Raw genomic sequence first — 22,748 nt, forward strand, 5'->3', positions numbered from 1 at the left:
TACAAAATGTCCCACATTGTGTGGGTATGGTTCATATTTCCTAAACTATTCAATTTTTCTCACGAAGAAACTATAATAGAAGCATAGGTAGTTAAGTCCTCCTTTTTAAAAGAAGACACTTTCAAAATCTGAAGGTGAAAGAAAGACGAGAGTATTGTTGCCGTACTTTAAAGAGTAGAAATCTCATTATTGAGACCACCAGAGGAGAATGAGGACTATGGAGAAAAATGTTATTAAGTTAAACAGGAGATCCCAGATGAGAAAATGACCCTGTTTATGCACTTTTAATACTAGTCATAATTTCAGCTTTCCTGTATCTCAGAATGGCTTCCAGACAGAACAGCTTGTTAAATATATGCAATTCTTTGCTAGCTGACCAGAAAATGAAAGGAGTGGAAACCATTGAACGGAGTCCTGGCAGACATCTAAGCCTAATCGTGTATTTTCAGAGCTTGGACATGCTAGAATTAAAGCTAATTTATTGCTATGAAAAGTTAATTCAGATCTTAATTTGGTAATCATTAATAATACATTAGTCTCAACATGTTAAAATCAATTAATATGGCCAAAAGTAAACCAAAGTCCATCAAATGATTCCAAAGTAATGAATTAAAATAAAATGGAACTGGAATTGCTACTCAACCTGTAAATGTCTGTCATTTAATGAGACTTTTACATTGTCACTTTATAAAACAAATTAAGGGTAACAAATTAATTTTAATAAATTATATCCAATCTTTATATTTTACATCAGAGAAAGTACATTACTAAGTATAACCTGAACACTAGAGTTGGTAGTTCAGGATCATCCCAAGCCCCAAGGGGTACAACTACACTGTAGGATAATGGATTTTGACATCACTTTAACTGCCATGGCTTAATGTTGCAATTCTATAAGATTGTTGAGAGTTGTAGTTCTATAAGATCTTTAGCCTTCTCTGCCAAAGAGTGCTAGAACAGTCTGTTTATCTGACCTCTTGCCCTTAAGGTTTGGGCAGAAGATTTGGTTGTTACCTACCATAAGGACATATTATCATATAATAATTATAACAACAGCAGCAGCAACAACAACACTTTATTTATATTTCACTTTATCTACCTGAGGGGATTCCAAATGGATTACAACATACACATATAAGCAAACATTCAATGCCTTTAATATAGTGGAATAACAATGACACAATACACAGAACAAAGGTAAAAGCTTCCCCTTTCATCTCCAGCTTCTGGAGATGGTGCTCACTCTGGTCATGGGGAAGTGCACTTTTTCCATTTCTAAGCCAAAGATACTGTTGTTCGTAGACACCTCTCTGGTCATTTTTGCCGGCATGGTTGCATACCTATTGATCTACTCACATTTGCATGTTTCAAACTGCTAGTTTGGCAGGAACTAGGTCTAACAGCAGGAGCACATCCTGACCTGCGGTTTCGAACTGCCAACCTTCAGGTCAGTAGATTCAGCAGCACAAGGGTTTATCCCATTGCACCAATCATGTCCCTATATATAGTCATGAGTGAATTAAAAAATGACATTCCCCCATCCTGGGTTGCGGCTTACCAGTTATGGCAGACAGGGAACGAGGGAGAGTACTTCTCCTTCCATTGGTCTTCAGCCTGCCACCACCACTGCTGTTCCACCATGTGCCTAGTGGGCCCATTCCCAGAATATGCAGTGGTTGCATAATTCCCTATTTCCTCCGCAAGGTTGATGGGCTGGAAAGAAGTTTTAAATCTGACTGATTCTTTTGGAAGAACAGAAGATGTTGAGAAGGAAGGGGAATGGAAATCAAGTCAATTAACTGACAGCTATAAACTCATGAATAATCAAACTTTTGGATGTGGATATACCTGTAGTATATTACATGAAAATTGTAACCATTCCACTTAACTCACAACCCAATGTCCGGCTTCTCTATCTCAGTGCGATGAAGATATCCCATTGGGCATTTCCTTAATCACACAATATAGACTAAGGAGGACAATTTTTGCACCAGACAGCACTTTTCAATATCATCTGCAGTATACCTATATCCAGCCTTGAATGGTTGCTAATTATGTAAGCAAAATGAGGCAGTAAAATGTGCCTTTCGAACCATAACTCCTCTAAAGGTCTTAGCACAAGATCGTCTTTAAATATAAAAACGAAAGGTGTTCATCTAGGACTGAGCAAATTCTAAAGCTATACTGCTGATCTGTCAAGTATTTTTAATTCCTAAATCTGACTTGAAAAGACGAACTTCCTTACCATATTATTGTTTTTAAAGGGATTTCTTTTGGGACTGTAGAGCAAAAGACAGCACATTCAGGCTATCTGACACAGGAAAGAGATTTTCTTTCTTTTTTTAAAGCAGGAGGTTCGCCTACATGATCACCTGGGACAAACTTGGCTAGTGCAAACAGACTCTAAGGTTATAGGAGCCTGGGAATGTTTAACCTCAAGAAAATAATTACAGCCCAGCAAGATCAGAAGGAATTGCACAGGAAATGTGAACAGTAACCCTTTAGTTCCCCATCTACCAATCACTTAGCACTGAACAATTATTCTAGTACACTTCAGAGCAAAAGTAAAAAATACAGAATGAAGGGACATGGTGTATGGGAGGAATTATAGGAGATTTAGTGGCAGTATAGACTCACCCTAAGTCAGTCTATACTGCCGCTGCAACATTTCACCTATGCAAACTGGGTCAGTGTAGCAAAGCAATATCAAAATGTGGTCAAGATGGCAAACCTATTAACAAGACATCAAACATAAACTAGAAGAGGTTGCAGCAGTTTGCTTTTGCCTGAACCTACTGGGAAGGGCAAGATTCTGCCCTCCTTTCTGCTGAGTTAAGCGCAAAAGACTTACTTTTTGCACTTTGCAGTTAACAGCAACCGAGGTAAGCTGAGAATAAAGTGGGGATTGGAAGAGGAGAAACATATTTTCAAAGCAACAGAAGAAGTGGGATGAAAGAGGATTTCTTTTTTTGTCGTGTCAGGAGCAACTTGAGAAACTGCAAGTCGCTTCTGGTGTGAGAGAATTGGCCGTCTGCAAGGAAGTTGCCCAGGGGATGCCCGGATGTTTTGATGTTTTATCATCCTTGTGGGAGGCTTCTCTCATGTCCCCACATGGGGACATGGAGCTGATAGAGGGAGCTCATCTGCGCTCTCCCCGGATTCGAAACTGTGACCTGTCGGTCTTCAGCCCTGCCAGCACAGGGGTTTAACCCACTGCGCCACCGGGGGCTCCCGATAGAGAATTACATATCCTCAAAATCAGGACAGTTGAGGATATGTAATCTAGTTGGGAGTAATGATTGGATTTAGACTACTTTCTTAAGAGCTACAGTTAATTTCCTTCTCAGTTTTTTGAAAATGTATCCCCTTTGCACCTTTGTTTCTTTTCTTTTTTTTAGCACTTTGACACAATTTTCAAAGTAACAGAAAAGGGTAAAGAAAACACTTGTTTGTGCATCTGTTCACACACACACCAAAATCTGTCTAGCTGAAGGGCCATAAATTAAGAATCCCTGCTTTTGGGTTTTTGTAAACTGATTCTCAGACCAAAAATATTCTACAATGCTTGGGAACAGAGAGGATGAGAAAAAGTAACAGCTACAGAAAAGAGAATAATAAATTGATATCTGGATCCAGTGCAGAATTAAAGGCACCAAATTCTATAAAGATACAAGCATTAAGTACTTCTGAATTTTGTATTCTTTCAGGTGTACCCAGTTCTGCAGAAGTCTGGAAAGGTAATAAAAACTTTGGCTCCTCTTCAGCTGCAAGGCCCTTCTTCATTTAGATCACGTATGTCATATGCAAGGTACATGGGCGGAATCCAACCCATCACATCACTTTATGTAACCCATGCCACTTCAAATGCCAGGGCAACATAGATACATTTATACAGTCTTACAATTACAAATGGCCCTTTGAAGGCAACCATAAAGTTGATGTGACACTCAGTGAAAATGAGTTTGACATCCCTGATGTAGGTGTTCTGGTTTAATTCATGCTTTAACCTGCTTTGATTCCCATTTGGGAGGAAAGTGGGATATAAATAAAATAAATACATAAATCACATTTTCTTCCAGGAAAAAGGTGATCTGTCAACATCTCTGAGCTTGAGTGTCTGTATAGTGAGATAGATCACTTTTCGCCAAGAGTTTTAGATAGACTTTATATGCTGTTTGGGAACAACTATTAGAGAATATGAATGGAGGAAAATAAGCCCCCTTTCTAACCCCCCAGATTGTGGTTGAAGTATATCAGGCAATCACTTCCAGTTTGGGGAAGAAATGCAATTTCAGACACTGAAAAAACTCTGGTTTCTGGCTAATTTGTTTTCTGTGATGGGGAGTTGAGATCCGTTGGCAGTTTGCATGGGACTCTCAGGTCACACAATTGCTACTCTTGTGTCTTCAACAGACATGCAAACCAAGCATTCAGCCATGAAACATACAAAATTATTCCTTTTTTTGTTGTTGTGTCAAGAGTGACATGAGAAACTGCAAGTCATTTCTGGGGTAAGAGAATTGGCCGACTGCAAGGACATTTTGATGTTTTACCATCCTTGTGGGAGGCTGCTCTCATGTCCCCGCATGAGGAACTGGAGCTGATAGAGGGAGCTCATCCGCGCTCTCCCCGGATTCGAACCTGCAACCTGGCAGTCTTCAGTCCTGCCGGCACAGGGGCTTAACCAGGGGCTCCTTATTATTCCTGGTACAAGGGGTGTTCATTAAAGATTTCCCCTGGCCCACTTCTATTTATCTCAGGATGCTGAAACTGCACATTTGTAATGATGTAAGTTTCTATAGGTTATGTGCGGATTTACAACTCAGAACTGGTAACGGTTTTGATTTTACAGGTGAAGTGGTGTGAGATTTGATAATGGACCCAGTGGAATACAGGACAGTCATTTAAGCTCCTTTACTTGAAAAGCTACATACCGAAGGAGACGTTCAATGAAATGAAAGAGGTTTATGGTGATGATTCCCCATAATATGATGTAGTCAAGAACTGGCATCGTAAATTCAAATGTGGTTGGATTTTGGTGCAAACAGCTCCAATTCCAGGTGCAAGCCTACTAATATTTGAAAGTACTTGCAGAGCACCATCAGCTGCCACCAGACCTTACAAAATGGTACTATCTTCTATCTTCAGTAATGTCTTAATGTTACATAAATCCATGGCAAGAAAATGGAAATAATTTTAATTGTTTATAGATGGCGGAGATGTCTTCTTGATAACTTGTTTTGTTATGTATTGTTGGAAAATGTATGTTTACATATTTAAAACATTTAAATATTTAAAACATTCTAATAAAAACATGGATTAAATATAGTTTTTTTGCTGTTATACATGGCTCTTCTCTTCTTTCTATTACCTGCCATCATGTACATTTTATGTTGACCATATGGGTTATCTGGGGCTAAGAGTATTATTTGCTCAAAATCACTCAGTGGTCTCCAGAGTTGTAGTCTGACTTTCAACCCTTGACATCATGCAAGACAGGAGGCAAATTAGAACAACAAAGCAGCCAGTTGCAGAGCAAGTGTGCTGTATTTTCTCCTTTCCTAATCTTCCTTCTCTTGGGACCCTGCTGTTTTATGAATTTATCACAGAGATTACCAACAAATTCTAATGACCTAATCAATTAATTTGTTAAATTAAAGGATTAATTTCAGTGTTAATTAGGAAATCTGTGCAGTTTAGTCTCATTAGTGGAAAATCAACAAAAATTGATTAACAACCCAATCCCCCTTAAAAAAAAACAAAACCCTGCTCTGATTTAGGAATATGAGCAGAACAAAGGGAAGGGGTCCCACTTATACCATGCTGTCCTGATTTCCCACAAAAATGTTTATGGAGGAGTTCCCATGCAGTCAAAGAGTCCTGCTTCAAAACACTCTGTCTTTGTTTTTCAAGCCTTTGTGTGATTCATATATCAACTGAGATATCAAAGAGATCAGATATTGGTTGATAAACCATCTCCATTTTAAACTATTTAAATGAATTTTACCAATTTCTAGCAAGTTTAACTTTTGATGTTGTCCTGCTGTAGCTGCCAGCGTTGGTTGCCTACCCTACTGAATGCCAACTATGAAAGTGCAAAATCAGCATTCACAGCTATGTCTTAATTTTAATTGTAATTGAGTATCTATTTCAAGATTATGGAGTTTGGTTTACAGTGAAATTAAGCACCCCAGTGTGGAAGCAGGGAGATTATTTTAGGCCAGTTCTTTCTGAATTGATTGCTTGCATCTCAAAGATTTTCCTAGGCTGTCATCTAAACGCAATAATTCATTATAAAAAGATTCAAGTCCTGAGAGAACTTCAAGGTAATATCTGAATGTTCAGAAGGTGCTGCTGGATCAGGTTACAAAAAACTCAAGTGCCAATTTGGGGGTGGGAATGTTAGATGGTTGATGGTCTTCATTATAGCCATTACACACTTCAACCCCTGGGAATGATGGCAATCAAGAAAGCTGTTATGAGATTTTCTTTCTATTAGACACAAAAGAATAAATTTATTTGTATCAAATAACAGTAATATTGTAAGAAATTGGCTGCTGTCTTCTTTTTAAAAAATCCCATGGAACAAAAACAAAATCAGTCAGGAAAAACTCATTCTAGTAAAAAAAAGAAAGAAAGAAGAAAAAAGGAAGATGAAAAACCAGTTTTTGAAAGATCCTCCTCTCTGTGCAAAATTGCATCCCTTTAAGTAGGTCTCTGGCTTGCATTCTTATGGATCTAGCATTTCTAATAAAATCATTTTAATGCTGAGAGTACATAAAGCAAAGAAAGGGATTGTAGAAGAAAAGGAAGTGTTATGGCAGGTATTATTCTACTGCCTAGCTGGACATTTGCGCAACAGAGAAATAAAATGTTCAGTAGGAAATAAGTGTTGGTGTAATTGACAATACAGTATGTGCCTTAATCAGGAAAAAGGTTATTTCTTAAAACAAAAATAAAAAAGGATAAAGAAATCAAAAATGTATTTATTTAATTACTGTATTTTTATCCTGTTCTATCTAACCCCCAAAGAGGACTCAGGGCGGCTTCCAAATTGGCAATAATTCAATGCCACATTAACATAAAACAAACAAAACACAATATACATTGAGCTATTAAAATCATGGAAATCATAAAACACTAACATATAAATAAATTAAACAAGCTGTTAAAACCTTACACATAGACCCAAAATCATAATCCAGAAGCTGTTCCAATCAAGTTACAATCACTTCGTTGCTGCATATAGTCCTGTACTACTCTTCAAAAGCTTGGTTCCAAAGCCAGGTTTTAATTTGCTTTCTAAAGGATAGGAAGGAGAGATCCAATCTAATTTCACTGTGAAGGGAGTTCCGCAGCTGAGGGGCCACCACTGCAAAGGCCCTGTCCCTCGCTCTCGTCAGCTGTTTAGGGCTTTATAGGCTAAAAGTCAGCACTCTGAATTGTGCTCAGTAGCAAATTGGCACCCAGTGGAGCTGACGCAGTAGGGGGATTATACGTTACCTGTGCGCTGCTCTAGCGAGCAGCCTGGCTGCCACCCTTTGGACTATTTGAAGCTTCTGAACAGTCTTCAAAGGCAACCCTATGTAGAGCGTGTTGCAGTTCATGACCCGATCTGAAGCCAGAATGCAACTAGATAATCCATTTCCTCCAAGAACACCTGAAGTTGCAAGATGACCACACGTTCCAAGACTTTGCCCAAAAAGGGGAGATTGGAAATTAGTCAAAAGTTGTTCAGTTGAGTGAGGTCCACTGATGGTTTTTTTCAACAGCGGTTTTATCACAGCCTCCTTTAGACTCACTGGAATTTTGCCTTCTTGAAAGGACGCATTAACCACCATCTTCACCCACTCCACCAAACCCCCTCTGGCTTGCTTTATCAGCCAGGATGGGCAGGAGTCCAGAATGCATGTGGTTGTCCTCGTCTCTCCAAGGATCTTGTCCACATCCTCTATTTTTATCACCTTTCTTCTTCATATTTCCGATGTGTATATTAAATATGCATACATGACAGTGCATACATGAAACATTTTAATTATACGATCTGAAATATTTCTAATAAAGACATATCATGAACTACTCTTCTCAAACATTTTCTATTATTCTGCACTCTTTATTTTTTTTAAACTAGTGTCATGTAAAATCTATTATGAACACAAATTAAAATGTTAAAAAATATATTTCCACAAAGATTTCTTCCACCAACCACCTGTTAATGATCATGTATTTTCATGTCTTCAAATTCTCAAGCTGCAAACTTGGGGTTTTTTTCCACAACTAGGATTCTACTTTCTCTAATTCTTACTTCAGAGCAAAAATAGAAGCAGGCAATTTCATTCTCCATTGCTATAATGCTGAAGCACTGCAGATATGTTTTTTAAATGCACACGTAAGAGGATTACTATAGCTGTTCCACTTCTTCAAATGGAATATTACTTAAAATGCTTTGGATCAGCGTGGAAAACAACTCTCAAATGAATGTCAAATACAACAAATCTTGACATTTTATCAAAAGTACTTACAAAATATTTATTTACAAGAATAAAATCCAAAATTCAAAGTATGTATGTGATTAAGCAACAACTGAGCCAAATCAATCTAGCTTGTTTCCTTCCTTCCTTGTTTCCTTTGTTAATAACATTTTAACAGTTATTCACATGGACTTACTATGATAAGGTAATAATTTAAATCACAGGAGCAGTATTTTGTCAAATATGACAGATGTTTGCTACTTGTTCAGACTATGGGTTTATTCAGACTATCCATGATTAAACTGCATATTGTCTGTTATAAACTGTCCAAAAGTCATATTTTCAAATAGGGCAAGACACAGCTGTGAGAGCTGGACCTTAGGGAAGGCTGAGCGAAGGAAGATCGATGCTTTTGAGCTGTGGTGTTGGAGGAAAGTTCTGAGAGTGCCTTGGACTGCGAGAAGATCCAACCAGTCCATCCTCCAGGAAATAAAGCCCGACTGCTCACTGGAGGGAAGGATACTAGAGACAAAGTTGAAGTACTTTGGCCACATCATGAGGAGACAGCAAAGCCTAGAGAAGACAATTATGCTGGGGAAAGTGGAAGGCAAAAGGAAGAGGGGCCGACCAAGGGCAAGATGGATGGATGGCATCCTTGAAGTGACTGGACTGACCTTGAAGGAGCTGGGGGTGGTGACGGCCGACAGGGAGCTCTGGCGTGGGCTGGTCCATGAGGTCACAAAGAGTCGAAGACGATTGAACGAATGAACAACAAACAACAAAGACACAGCTCCAAAAAAGCTCTCCAAAAACCCTGAATTAATTCTGTACTAATCTGAGAGGCCCTTGTTGGTAATTGCTCCCATTTTGAGGACCTTCCCTTTGGATTAATTTCCTCCCCTTCTCCTTCTAAAGGTAGGACAAGAGCTGGAGACAAGGAACATATTTTTGGGATGGAATGCCAGACATTTTGCTTCATCTCACCCCAATGAGCATTTAAAATTGTTTGAATGTAGTTATTGTTTTAACCTGTTATTTTGCTTGTGTTTTTTTGATGATAAGTTATTATATTTTCAGATGTACCTTTTTAAAATCATGTTGGGTTATAGACAGTACTGAGGAGAACACTGGGGCTTTCAATTTTGGAAAACTATAACGTTTTGGAAGATGGCATTCATAACCTTTTTTGGAAAAACAGGAATCTTTCGGAAAGGCGTAACCATGTTAGCGATCGTAACCCTTTTAAAAGTATGACTGTTCGGAAGCTGCAATTATTCCAACGCTCCGCAGCCAAGCTACTAACAGGAGCGGGGTACAGGGAGCGCACAACTCCCTTGTTGCGCCAGCTCCACTGGCTGCCAATTAGCTTCCGAGCACAATTCAAAGTGCTGGTTTTAACCTACAAAACCCTATACGGCCCAGTTTACCTGTCCAAACGTATTCTCCCCTATAAACCATCAAAAGCGTTAAGATCATCTGGAGAGGCCCTGCTCTCAGTCCCGCCACCTTCACATTCGAGTCTGGTGGGGACGAGAGAGACAGGGCCTTTTCTGTGGTGGCCCCCCGGCTATGGAATTCCCTCCCGAAGGAAATTAGATCTGCCTCCTCCCTCCTGACCTTTAGGAAGCTAGTGAAAACCTGGCTGTGGAACGAGGCCTTTGCAGAATGACGGGTGAGACCGATATCGACCAAAGTATTGACCACAATACATGGACATGTTTTTATCTTGGCAAACAGCTTTTATGAATTGATTTTATATATATTAACTTACTGTTGTTATATGTTAATCCAGTTCAAAGCAGATATTGTGGGATTTTCTGCCTTGATATTCTGGGATATGGGGACCCCCAGAATATCAAGGCAGAAAATCTCACAATATCTGCTTTGAACTGGATTATCTGAGTCCACATTGCCATATATCCCAGCTCAAAGCAGATAATGTGGGATTGTATTCAGCTGTGTGGAAGGAGCCATAGACATAAACCCTATTTTTCACTCCCCAAAAGGAGTTGTTATATGTTGTTTTTAGATTTTTACTGTTTAGCATTGAATTCTTGCTGTTAGCCGGTCTGAGTCCCTCTACGGACCGTATCGCTGTCTACGAACCCACATGCTCACTCCGGTCATCTGGAGAGGCCCTGCTCGTGATCCCGCACGCTTGGTGGGGACGCGAGACAGGGCCTTTTCTGTGGTGGCCCCTCGACTTTGGAACACCCTCCCAAAAGATCTCAGATAGGCCCCTACATTGGCAGTCTTCAGAAAGAAATTGAAAACCTGGCTGTTCCGATGTGCCTTTTCAGATTAGGAACCTCCACCACCAAATCCTAGAAGCACCTTAGTATAACCAAGATCACTGCACACCGCACTTATATTATAATCCTACATTCCTCCCGCCACATCAGCATTTTTAATCCTGTACCCCTACTCCGGCCGGCCCAGTTTTAATAGTGTCTTGTTGTATTGTTACTGTTATTGTTTTCCTACTTAACTGTTTTTAACTTGCTTTAGGTATTGTATTGTTGTACTGTGTTTTGGGGCTTCGGCCTGTGTAAGCCGCATCAAATCCCTTCGGAGATGCTAGCGGGGTACAAATAAAGTTATAATAATAATAATAATAATAATAATAATAGAGAAGATCGGGATATAAAAGTTTTAAATAAATAAATAAATAATAAAAAGAATATATTAATTATTCTAGGCATATTAACCATCCATTATAATCCCATCCACAAAGGCAATCTCCCTTGTAATTCACAGAAGAATGAATAATTTCCCAGAAACCTTATTTATAAACCCAAGCCTTGAAGGGGACTCTAATAACAGTCCTGGCTTCAGGCAGGAAAAAAAAAGAGTCCCAACTGGCTGACGCAGCACTCCTCCCTCCTCCCCTAGAGGGCAACGGCACTCCACGCGGAGGAAGCACTCCTGGGCGGAGCACGCGGCCCTGCGTCCGGAGAGAGACCAATGCGCAGCTATGAGGTCCGGCCTCTGAGGCAGCGCGAGGAGGGAGACCGTTAGCCTTTTTTCAGTTGCCATTCCGCGCATGCGCAAACTCTACCGGGGACTATGCGATTGACGCCGCAGTACAGGCGGAGACGGGAGGGGATTACTTATCCCCTCCTTCTCTCTCACGCCCTGGCTACGTCACTGCATCACGTGGTCCTGAAGCTTATATAAGGGAGAAGCTCACGCGACTCGAGTCAGATGCTCTGAGGGTGGCGGCGATGTGGAGAGGGTTTAGTACTGCTCTGGTTTTTGGTCCCATGACTAAGCTTTTTCTATAGGCGTGGCCTGATATTACCTTACCCTGTTTCTGTGCCACGTCTTTAAACACATGGTTCATTATTTGGATTAGCAAGCGCACCTGTGGCCATTCTGTGCTTTATTTATACTGGTTATATTTAACCCTGTTTTAATGTTTGGATAATTGTATATTTTTAAATAGTGATGCTTTTTATCTTAAGCTGCTTTTGGGGGAAGTAAATCAGGGTATAAATAAATATAAATAATTTAAAACGGGGGAAGGGGGATGCTGTACTTTAATCCGATTTCTCAGGGCCCTTCCACACAGCCCTATATCCCAAAATATCAAAATCCCACATCTTGAGTGTGGACTCAGATAATCCAGTTCAAAGCAGATATTGTGGGATTTTCTGCCTTGATATTCTGGAATATGGGGATCCCCAGAATATCAAGGCAGAAAATCTCACAATATTTGCTTTGAACTGGATTATCTGAGTCCACATTGCCATATATCCCAGCTCAAAGCAGATAATGTGGGATTGTATTCAGCTGTGTGGAAGGAGCCATAGACATAAACCCTATTTTTCACTCCCCAAAAGGATTAGGGTCGAATCCACAGCTTGTCATTAAGCTTCCTTGTAGAAAGTAGGCTAAAAATCTCCATAATCAAACCCCAAAGTTGTATTTTGAGCTGTTCCTGATTTTTCTATTGCTTGTACAACTTCTTGCCCAGCATGAAGTCTCTGCTAATGTGCCTTGATCTGAATTCGAATGAAATGTCAAATTGATATTCAACTTGTAATTCTTATGGCCACTGAATGAAGACTTTTACATCGTAGTTTTGCAAAACAAGGGTGAAAAATTATTATAATTTTAAGAAATTATATTCAAGCTTGTATGCTTTTATATAATAGATAGTAAGTACATCCCCCCAATCCCCAAGGTTTGCATCTACACTGGAGAATTAATGCAGTTTGGCACCATTTTAACAGCCATGGCTCAATGCTATGTAATCCTGGGTGTTGAAGTGTTACATGATCTTTCTCAGACAAAGAGGGCTGGCTCCTCTTTCACATAGGGTTGAGCCATGGCAGTAAAAAGTGTCAAACTGGATCATTTCTACAGTGTAGAGCAGTGTTTCTCAACCTTCCCAATACCGTGACCCCTTAATACAGTTTCTCATTTTGTGGTGACCCCCCAACCATAATGTTTTCGTTGCTACTTCATAACTGTAATTTTGCTACTGTTATGAATTGTAAATATTCTATATGCAGGATGTATTTTCATTCAATGAACCAAATTTGGCACAAATATTCAATATACCCACATTTGAATACTGGTGGGGTCGTGGAAAATTGATTTTGTCATTTGGGAGTTGTAGTTGCTGGGATTTATAGTTCACCTACAATCAGAGAGCATTCTGAACTCCACCAACGATGGAATTGGACCAAATTTGGCACACAGAACTCCCATGACCAATAAAATATTGGAAGGGTTAGGTGGGCATTGACCTTGAGTTTTGGAGTTGTAGTTCACCTACATCCAGAGAGCAGTGTGGACTCAAACAAAGATGGATTTAGATCAAACTTGACACGAGTACTCAATTTGCCAAAATGTGGACACTAGTGGAGTTTGGGGAAATAGACCTTGACATTTGGGAGTTGTCACTGGGATGTATAGTCCATCTACAATTAAAGAGCATTCTGAACCCCACCCATGATAGAATTGGGCCAAACTTCCCACAAAGAACCCCCATGACCAACAGAAAATACTGTGTTTGCTGATTGTCTTTGGCGACCCCTCTGACAACCCCCTTGCAACCCCCTCAGGGTCCCGACCCCCAGGTTGAAAACCACTGGTGTAAAGCCACATCTAGTGAACCCAAAGGGTTTTGTTTTGCTCCACCGATAACACACGTGCACGCACACGCACACACATATATGACCAAGATAGGTTCTGTAGGTTTGTTCTTAAGCTGATTTTGTATGTAAGTAGGAACAGGTACATTCCCCCAGGCAGTAAGAAGTGACACCTTGAAAACTGCTGGGGCATTAAATGCTAATCAAGGTGGCGAGTTGAAACATTCACACCTACCTCCAACAGACTACAGTTCTTTTCCCCACAGATATATAAACTCCATTTTCTTAGTTTCTAACAGACCTCACAATCTCTGAGGATGCCTCCCACAGATGCAGGCAAAAGATCAGGAGAGAATGCTTCTGGAACATGGCCATACAGCTTGGAAAACTTAGAGCAACCCTGTTCCAATTTACATACACATTCAGTTTAAGAACAAACCTAGAGAACCTATCTTGGTCATAACTTGGGGACTGCCTGTGCTTCTAATCCCCTTTTTGTTACAACTATGTAGAACCTCCACATTAAAAAAAAACAGCTTGCAACAGACTATTAACTGCTGGGGAGAAATGCAAGGAGGAGATTTGCTTTTATCATGACATAGCTGTGGGATTATCAGAGCCATCTGGCTACCTATTCTAGGAAGTGGGATGATGAGCTAGGTGGCCTAATCCAGCAGATCTCTTATTATGACAATATACTATACATATATGCATGATTGACCAGTGTTCATCAGTGCTACATGAAAGGCATCTTGTACAGGCCCAAGTGACTCTAAAATTTGTTTTGCTTGCTTTATGTCATACGAAAGCAAGAAACATTCTAGCAGAAATCAGACTAAAGGCAAGTATTGGAACAATCTAGCACAAAGTCATAGTTGCAAAATATAGACCATTATTTGGACATTTAAACCACAGCACAAACTATGAGTGCAAAATGTGTCAAGTTCAGCTCCTGACATTTCTAGTAAACAATAGCTTTGAACTAGATGATTGACTAATCTATATTGGTGAACAACAGCCTTCTATGATCTATTCTTCAACCTTGATGCAAAACCTTGAATTTGACATTTAGTGTTTTTGTACAATAATCATGCTATTTGCTTGCATATCTGTCAACATTCCACATCTAAGTAAAATATGTATGTGTCTATGTGACTGGGATGTCCACTTATAGAGACAAGCTCCTGCCTCCACAAACAGCTATTGCTCCCACTACTCAAGAAATACCAGTGGCCCTCCCTCTAATAACATTGCAGGTTATAGTGAGTGCCATGAACATGTACAAGAGCCCTGCCAATGTCCTCCACAAACACCATACTGCCCACCACCCAAGTGAAGGCTTTCATATGGGGACAGTTTCATCCTAGATTTTATGTGTTTCCTCTGCCACAGACATCCCAGTGTTTCTTACTCTCTCCACTGGTGTGGAATTTGCATAACTCCACCTGCTGCCTCTCTCTTAACCCTTTCCTATTCTTTTCTATGGTACACAGCAAACAGAGGAATTGATCAGCAACTGAACATACTAGAGAGGTTTGGGGAAAATTCACCATGATTTATATAGGAGTTGTAGGTACTGGGTTGTATAGTTCACCTGAAATCAGTGAGCACTCTGAACTGCACCAATGATGGACCTAGAACTAACTTGGCACACACAGCCCCCATGACCAACAAAAATACTGGAGGTCTTTGGGGGGATTCATAGGAGTTGTAGTTCACCTACATCCAGAGTGTACTATGAATCCAAACAATGATGAATCTGTACCTAACTTGGCATGCATACCCGATATGCCCAAATTTGAATACTGGTGGGTTTTGAGGAGAATTGGCTTGGACATTTTGGAGTTGTAGGTGGTGGGATTTATAATTCACCCACAGTCAGTGAGCACTCGGAGCTCTACCAAAGATGGATCTGGACCAAACTTGGCACACATACCTGATATGCCAGACTGATTACTGGAGAGGTTTGAGGGGAACTGACCTTCCTTTCTGGGAGTTGTAGTTCACCCACAACCAGAGAAACTGTGACCTCCACCAATTATGGACCTGGACCAAATTTGGCACACCAACTGAAGGGGGAGTTGTAGTTTACCCTGCAGCCAGAGAGCACACAGAACCCAATCGATGATGCACCTAGAGCAAACTTGCCCAACATAACGAATTTTAAGTACTGATGGAGTTTCTCTGGCACAATGTCAGTTGTACTTAAACCACTACCTTATGCATTCTGTACAATTAAAACAATGATTTTTCAAATAACGCCGTGTATCCAAGCTAGTTGTACAATAAAATAAAAAGACAGTAACATTAACTTTAAATAATTGTCATTAAAACAGTTTAAAATATAATAATATAATGTATATAATAATAATAATAATAATAATAATAATAATAATAATAATAACAACACATGAGGACCCTACCGTGGCCCCAATTCTCCACTAGCATTTCCTAGGTCCTCCGGACAACTCGATCATCTAGAAAAGGTCATACACAAACAGTCTGGTAATAATAGGAATCATGAGAATAATATTCATGAATAATAAAAAAATAATAATAAATAACCCTCCATTCAAAAATGTAAGTCATAGTTGCAATTTATATAGGCGATTATTTGGTCATTTTAACCATAGCACAAACTATGATTGCAAAATGTGTCAAGTTCAGCTCCTGACATTTCTAGTAAACAATAACTCTAAGCTAGATGATTGAATAATCTATATTGTTGAACAGCAGCCTTCTATGATATATTCTCCTTCAATCTTGATACAAAATCTTGAATTTGGCATTTAGTGTTTTTGTACAACAATCATGCTGTTTGTTTGCATATGTGTCAACATTCTTTGTATAGAATAAGAGAGAATATTAACGGGAATGTTTTACTGTATGTTGAGGAATGAAGAAAGTATTGAATGTACAGTTGGCCCTCCATATCTATGGATTTGGTATCTATGGATTCTACCATCCATGACATAAAAATATTAATAATTTGTTTAATTCCAGAAAGTAAACATTGATTTTGCCATTTTAGGTGAGGCACACCGTTTTACTATGATAGCATATATAACAAGCATTGGGCATCTATCGATTTTGGTTCACAAAACCAAACCCCATGGAATACTAAGGGGCAACTAGCTTTAAAACTTATCATGAGGCTGTATCTCAGGAACAATTTTCTTTGTGAAAGTTTCAGCTAATCTTTAATTTGACAGGACAGTGTTGTGGATGCCTGTGTGAATTGTTCTTTTTTTTCACAATGCAATGAAAGCTAATTTTTCTAGGTCTTCATATGTGGTTTTATTAGCAGAAATCAACAGTCTCCCCATGTAACTTGCAACTGTCAGGTATTGTGTTTGAAGGTGCTGAAGAAAGGCTGTCGCTCTCGATTTAAATTGCTGACATCTCCAGACAGATGTCCAGACAAGAGACTCGTGTCTGAAACATAGAAAGTGTGCAAAGCTCTACTGAGCTAGACAAACTATTAGTCTGACTCATAGGCAGCTTCTAGCATATATCAAATCAGTGTGCCTAACACGTGCAAATCCACTCCCACCTGAAGCACCTGTCATCTAACACAATGTTCTTTACTGTTCCAGAAATATTCTCATCGTTTATAGAGGATGGCTTTTTTGTGTGCCTTTGCCTATGATTTTCAAAAGGTGGAAACATACTGTGATGGGAAGATTGTGAATAGTAACAGGATTCTGTGCCTACTCTGATCACCGAGGGCCCTTCCACACAGCCATATAATCCAGAATATCAAGGCAGGAAGTCCCACAATATCTGTTTTGAACTAGGTTACCTGAGTTCACGCTGCCATATATCCCAGTTCAAAGCAGATATTGTGGGATTTTCTACCTTGATATTCTGGGTTATGTGGCTGTGTGGAAGGGCCCTGAGTTGTAAAAGTGAAGAAATTTGCAAATATTCAGAAATACGTTATCATTTAATAATTACTTCCAAATCCAGGATTGATTCCTAACCTTGAAAAAAGAACAAGCCCTGTAGGGCCCCTTCCACACAGCTGAATAAAGATGAAGGTGAAGCTTTTCCCTTGACATTAAGTCCAGTCGTGTCTGACTCTGAGGGTTGGTGCTCATCTTCATTTCTAATCTTAGGAGCCGGCGTTGTCCATAGACACCTCCAAGATCATGTGGCCAGCATGACTGCATGGAGCACGGTTACCTTTCCCACCGAAGCGGTACCTATTGATCTACTCATATTTGCATGTTTCCGAACTGCTATGTTAGCAGAAGCTGGGGCTAACAGCGGGAGCTCACCCCGCTCTCCAGATTCAAACCTGCGACCTTTCAGTCAGCAAGTTCAGCAGCTCAGCGGATTAACCCACTTCACCCTGGGGTGAACTGTGATATATAGAAGTGTGGGCTCAGATAATCCAGTTCAAAGCAGATATTATTCTGCCTTGATATTCTGGGTTATATGTCTTGTGTGGAAGGGCCCTAGATGTCCTGTGTTTCTGTCATATTATCCTGATAGAAGTGTTCATAATTCCAGACAGATGCCACTTTCAGTTGGATTTTGCTTTCTGATATACTTTATGTCGTCTCCAGCTATTGTTTAGATATCTGATTAGGTTTGATTGTTTTAAAAGGGGATCCGAAAAAAAATCATGAAAAATAGGGCTCCTTAATGGCCATTCACAATTATCATTGAATCACTAAATACCAAGATTTGGAGAACATATTCAGAAGGCTATTGCATTCAAACTCTGTGATTGGCTTTTCCAAAGGCAAATGGTTGGTCTCTATACATATAACACGTGCAAATGTAGATGAGTCTTACGCCATTTTTTATTCCCAAACAAGATAGTACATTCAGCCCTCCATATTTACGTGTTTGACTTTTCCAGATTTGAATAAAACTTTATCTCTAGGAATCTCTGTGATCAACTTCTATTAGGAGTTGAATGTAGAGTCATATTGGAAAACCTAGATTCATAGAGGACACCTCACTGTCTGTGATCCTAACCTCCAAAAATGTGGATGGCTTGCTGAATTTGGGTAACATTCAGCATAGATGAAAAGGGCTAAAGTTGGGCATTAGCAAAGTACTGTTATATGGTAATACTTCTTTTTAGTATTTGAGGGAAGTAGGGTACATGCTCTGAGCTGCTAAGATTGCACAGGGGTCTTGTATTCTGGTATACTGAACTTGGAGTAACTATGTGGGGCTGTGGTTCCACATGTGCTTGAGTCATTGGAGATGCATTTGTACTTTTCCAGATAGAGTGGGAGGAAAGCAACCTGAAAATAAAAGGACATTACTTGCTAGCTGAATAAGTCTGGCATCTTTTGCAAGCTGCCGTTATTCTGATTTAACAGATGGTGAACTATTAACCATTCTGAGAAGAATAGTTGTACAGAACTGAGAAGCAGTCTGATCAATTTGAAGAGCTCTCCAAAAAAAACCGGGGTGGCAATCGCATATAATAAGTTTATTATTCTAGAGGGACTAGAGGTTTTTTTTCGTGTTTCTGCTCTGTTCTTGTATCTTATGACTTTTCAATGGGTCTTTATTTTGGGGGAATAAGTAGTCAGCATTCTTTTGATACAGAGCCTCTTTTACAGTTTCTCAGGCTGTCTGGCCTGGAACTGAATCATGAGGTCACACATGAATATACTCAGAATTTGTGGGAAATCATTAAAATGACTGAAAAAAATTGGAAGTGCCTGCCCATATCTTTTCTCACATTCCCTATTCCCAAGATCTGTTCCCTAATACTTTTGTTGGAAAGATTGATCTCAAAAATAATGTTTTTAAAAGGAATGTTGGTCTTTTAAATATTTTTTCCTCAGGACACAGTACAGAAATAATAATATCTGATTATCAGCATTTGCTTCCATTATAGTATTGCTTTATGCATCTGTACACAATAGTAAGTTCATGGACATTTTTTCTAAGTGTGTATAGCAGTGTTTCTCAACCTGAGAGTTGGGACCCCTGGGGGGAGGTCGCGAGGGGGGGGGGATTTCAGAGGGGTTGGCAAAGATCATCAGAAAACATATATTTCTGATGACCTTAGGATCCCCTTTGACAGAGAAGGCTGTAGATCTCTACACCTGTCCGCTTCCTTTTTGGAAACAGACAGCGAATCCTCCTACCAAAAGCCCTCCTCCGCTGTGATTGGCCAGCCTCTCAGACAAGGGGAAGGCTGTTTCTGAGACCCCAAGCAGGGAGGGGAGAGCAGGTGTGCTCGGTGCATGGCAGCATGGTGCACATGTGCGGGCAACGGAGCTAGAGGGAGGCTCACGCAAGATAGTCCCTTCAAGGCATGGTGGTTTTGTGTGGGAAGTTTGGCCCAATTGGTGGGGTTCGGAATGCTCTTTGATTGTAGATGAACTATAAATCCCAGCAACTACAACTCCCAAATATCAAGGTCTATTTCCCCCAAAGTACACTAGTGTCAATGCCCACCAAACCCTTCCAGTATTTTCTGCAGGCCATGGGAGTTCTGTATGCCAGGTTTGCTTAAATTCCATCATTGGGGTAGTTCAGAATCTCTTTGATTGTAGGTGAACTATAAATCCCTGCAACTACAATTCCCAAATGACAAAATCAATCCCCCCCAACATGCAAATTTTAGCGTATCGGGCATTTGTGCCAAATTTGGTCCAGTGAATGAAAATACACCTGCATATCAGTTATTTACATTACAATTCATAACAGTAGCAAACTTACAGTTATGAAGTAGCAAAAATAATCTTATAGTTGGGGGTCACCACAACATGAGGAACTGTATTCACGGGTTGCGGCATTAGGAAGGTTGAGAAACACTGGTTCAAGCAAACAATATAAAAAAACAATCCATACAAAAATGTCTTTTATCAAGAGAAATTCTTATATTTATTCTTCAAATAATTTTAAACTGTTAGAAAAATAAAAGTTTTCAGGTTACTGCTGTGTTAGCTGTAAAAGGGACATTTATTTTAAGGTGTTTCTTTCCCAAGATGGATAAATAAAAAGGACCTCCCCTTGATAAAGATCCTTTGAAATACTGGCAGTCCTTGATTTAACAAACTTACATACAACTCATTATTAAGAAAGGGGGTGATTCAACAGGAAGTGAGCTAAATCTACTCCTAGGAAGGAAAATTCACTTCTGAAAGAGTTCTCATAAGGAAAAGGTGCCTAAGCTGATAATTTTTCCAAAACAAGCAATTTTTTTTCAAAATCCAGTTGTCACAAGGAATGAAAGTGAGGTGAAATCTTCTGAACAGGAGCACAGACAGCAAAACAAACACCACAGGGGTGTCAATCCTTTATACTATACAAAGCTACACACGCACGTGCGCGCACACATATGGGTCGAGTTGCTCTTAAAATGTGCACCTGTTCCAACTTACAAACAAATTCACCTTAAGAACAAATCTACAGAAGCTATCTTGTTCATAATTTGGAAACTGAATGTACATTGGGAAGAGTGGGTCAATCCTTGAACTAATTGTGTGAGTACTTTCCCATAATAATTGGTAGAATTTACTAAGGGCTTGTGTGTGTTTAGATAAATCTAAGATCTTTAATTATACATACAGAAAAAATTAAAAAGTGAATAGGAAAACATGATTGATGATTCAACTATCACAGGAGAGATAGGAGTGGCAACCACTCCTTGTCAAAATCTGATGCTATAAGCATGAGATTGCTTCCACGTATTTTCCAAGCAGCTCAGTGGGAGGGTTGAAGGGATCATAAAACACAAAAATGATATGCAAAAAGTAAAGCAGTCCAAAATTGTGTCATGCTTTGCTTCCATTTTAAGCTAAAAACAGAAATCATGAGGATAAGTCCTTGTCACAGGTCAATATACAGCGTCAGATTCTTGTCAGATGTCCAATTACTGGGGATGGCCAGAAGATTTTCAGAAACATCTAATGCTTCCATGTAAAATTGGGTGTTATGTGGTCTCATAGTTAGGGCTCTGAATATTTGAAGACCTGCAGCTAAAACCACGGAAAAGCAATTTTCATTTGAATAGTAAGCATCTTTGCTGCAAGCCGTTACACATGCATAAAAACCCTTGATGCACACGTCTCTTGATTTTTGCTCTTAATCTGGGAAAGACACCAATAATTTACAGCAGACTTAGAATAAATTATGGAGTATTTAGGAAAACACTGATTTGTTAAAAGTTTGACTATTTTTAAGATACAGGTGTACAACAGCCAGAGTTGGGGGCTGTACCTTGGAGGGCTACACTTCCCACCAAATCCTTTTTTCCAAATGACATTCCCTATGAGTTGTTGAGGTTTTCATGGCTGGAATCACTGGGTTGTGTGTTTTCCAGGCTGTATGGCCATGTTCCAGAAGCATTCGCTCCTGACATTTCATCTTCATCTGTGGCAGGCATCCTCAGAGGTTGTGAGATCTGTTGGAAACTAGGAAAATGGGGATTATATATCTGTGGAATGTCCAGGATGGGAGAAAGAACTATTGTATGTTTGAGGTAGTTATGAATGTAGCAATTGGCCACCTTGATTAGCAAATAGACAAGAGTTCTTTGTATGTTTTCCTTACTGATTAAACAAATACCTCTCTGAGGCCTACAATAGTCTGGAAGGGGAGATGCAGTAATATTGTTTCTCATTCTGAAGAGGACATCCTAACACACTAATTATGATTTTTTTTAATGGCTGCCAAGGTAACTCTGCAGTCCCTTTCTTTCTGCTTCAACCTTTGAAATGTTACATATATTAGGAAGAGCTTCCTGATGTTAAGAGGTGTTTGACAGTAGAAAATTCTGCCTTGGAGGGTTGAGGAGCCTTCTCTGAAGATTTTTAAACAGAAGTTGAATGCACATCTGTTGGGAGTGCTTTCAGTGTGTATTTCTGTATGTCAGAATGGGTTTGGATTGATGGCCCTTGAGGTCTCTTCCAACTCTTGGATTCTGCTGGGGAATGAGCCTCATTGATCTCCACAATACTTGTAAATGAGCAAGCATAGGTTTGAACTCCATTTCCTCTTGATTGTTAACCAGTTTTACATGTGATCATGTCCATTTTTACATCCCTTTCTTCCATGATAAATTGCCAATTTTAGTCTTAACATTGTCATGATCCACAGAAAATCCACTAATTTTTATTTAGGCGTAGTACCTTACATGCAACTTTTTTTGGTAGTTCTTTGTGATTCATTTCAGTATCTGTTTTACTGATAG

Source organism: Anolis sagrei, chromosome 6 (genome assembly GCF_037176765.1).
Source record: "Anolis sagrei isolate rAnoSag1 chromosome 6, rAnoSag1.mat, whole genome shotgun sequence".
In the NCBI taxonomy this organism is placed as follows: domain Eukaryota; kingdom Metazoa; phylum Chordata; class Lepidosauria; order Squamata; family Dactyloidae; genus Anolis; species Anolis sagrei.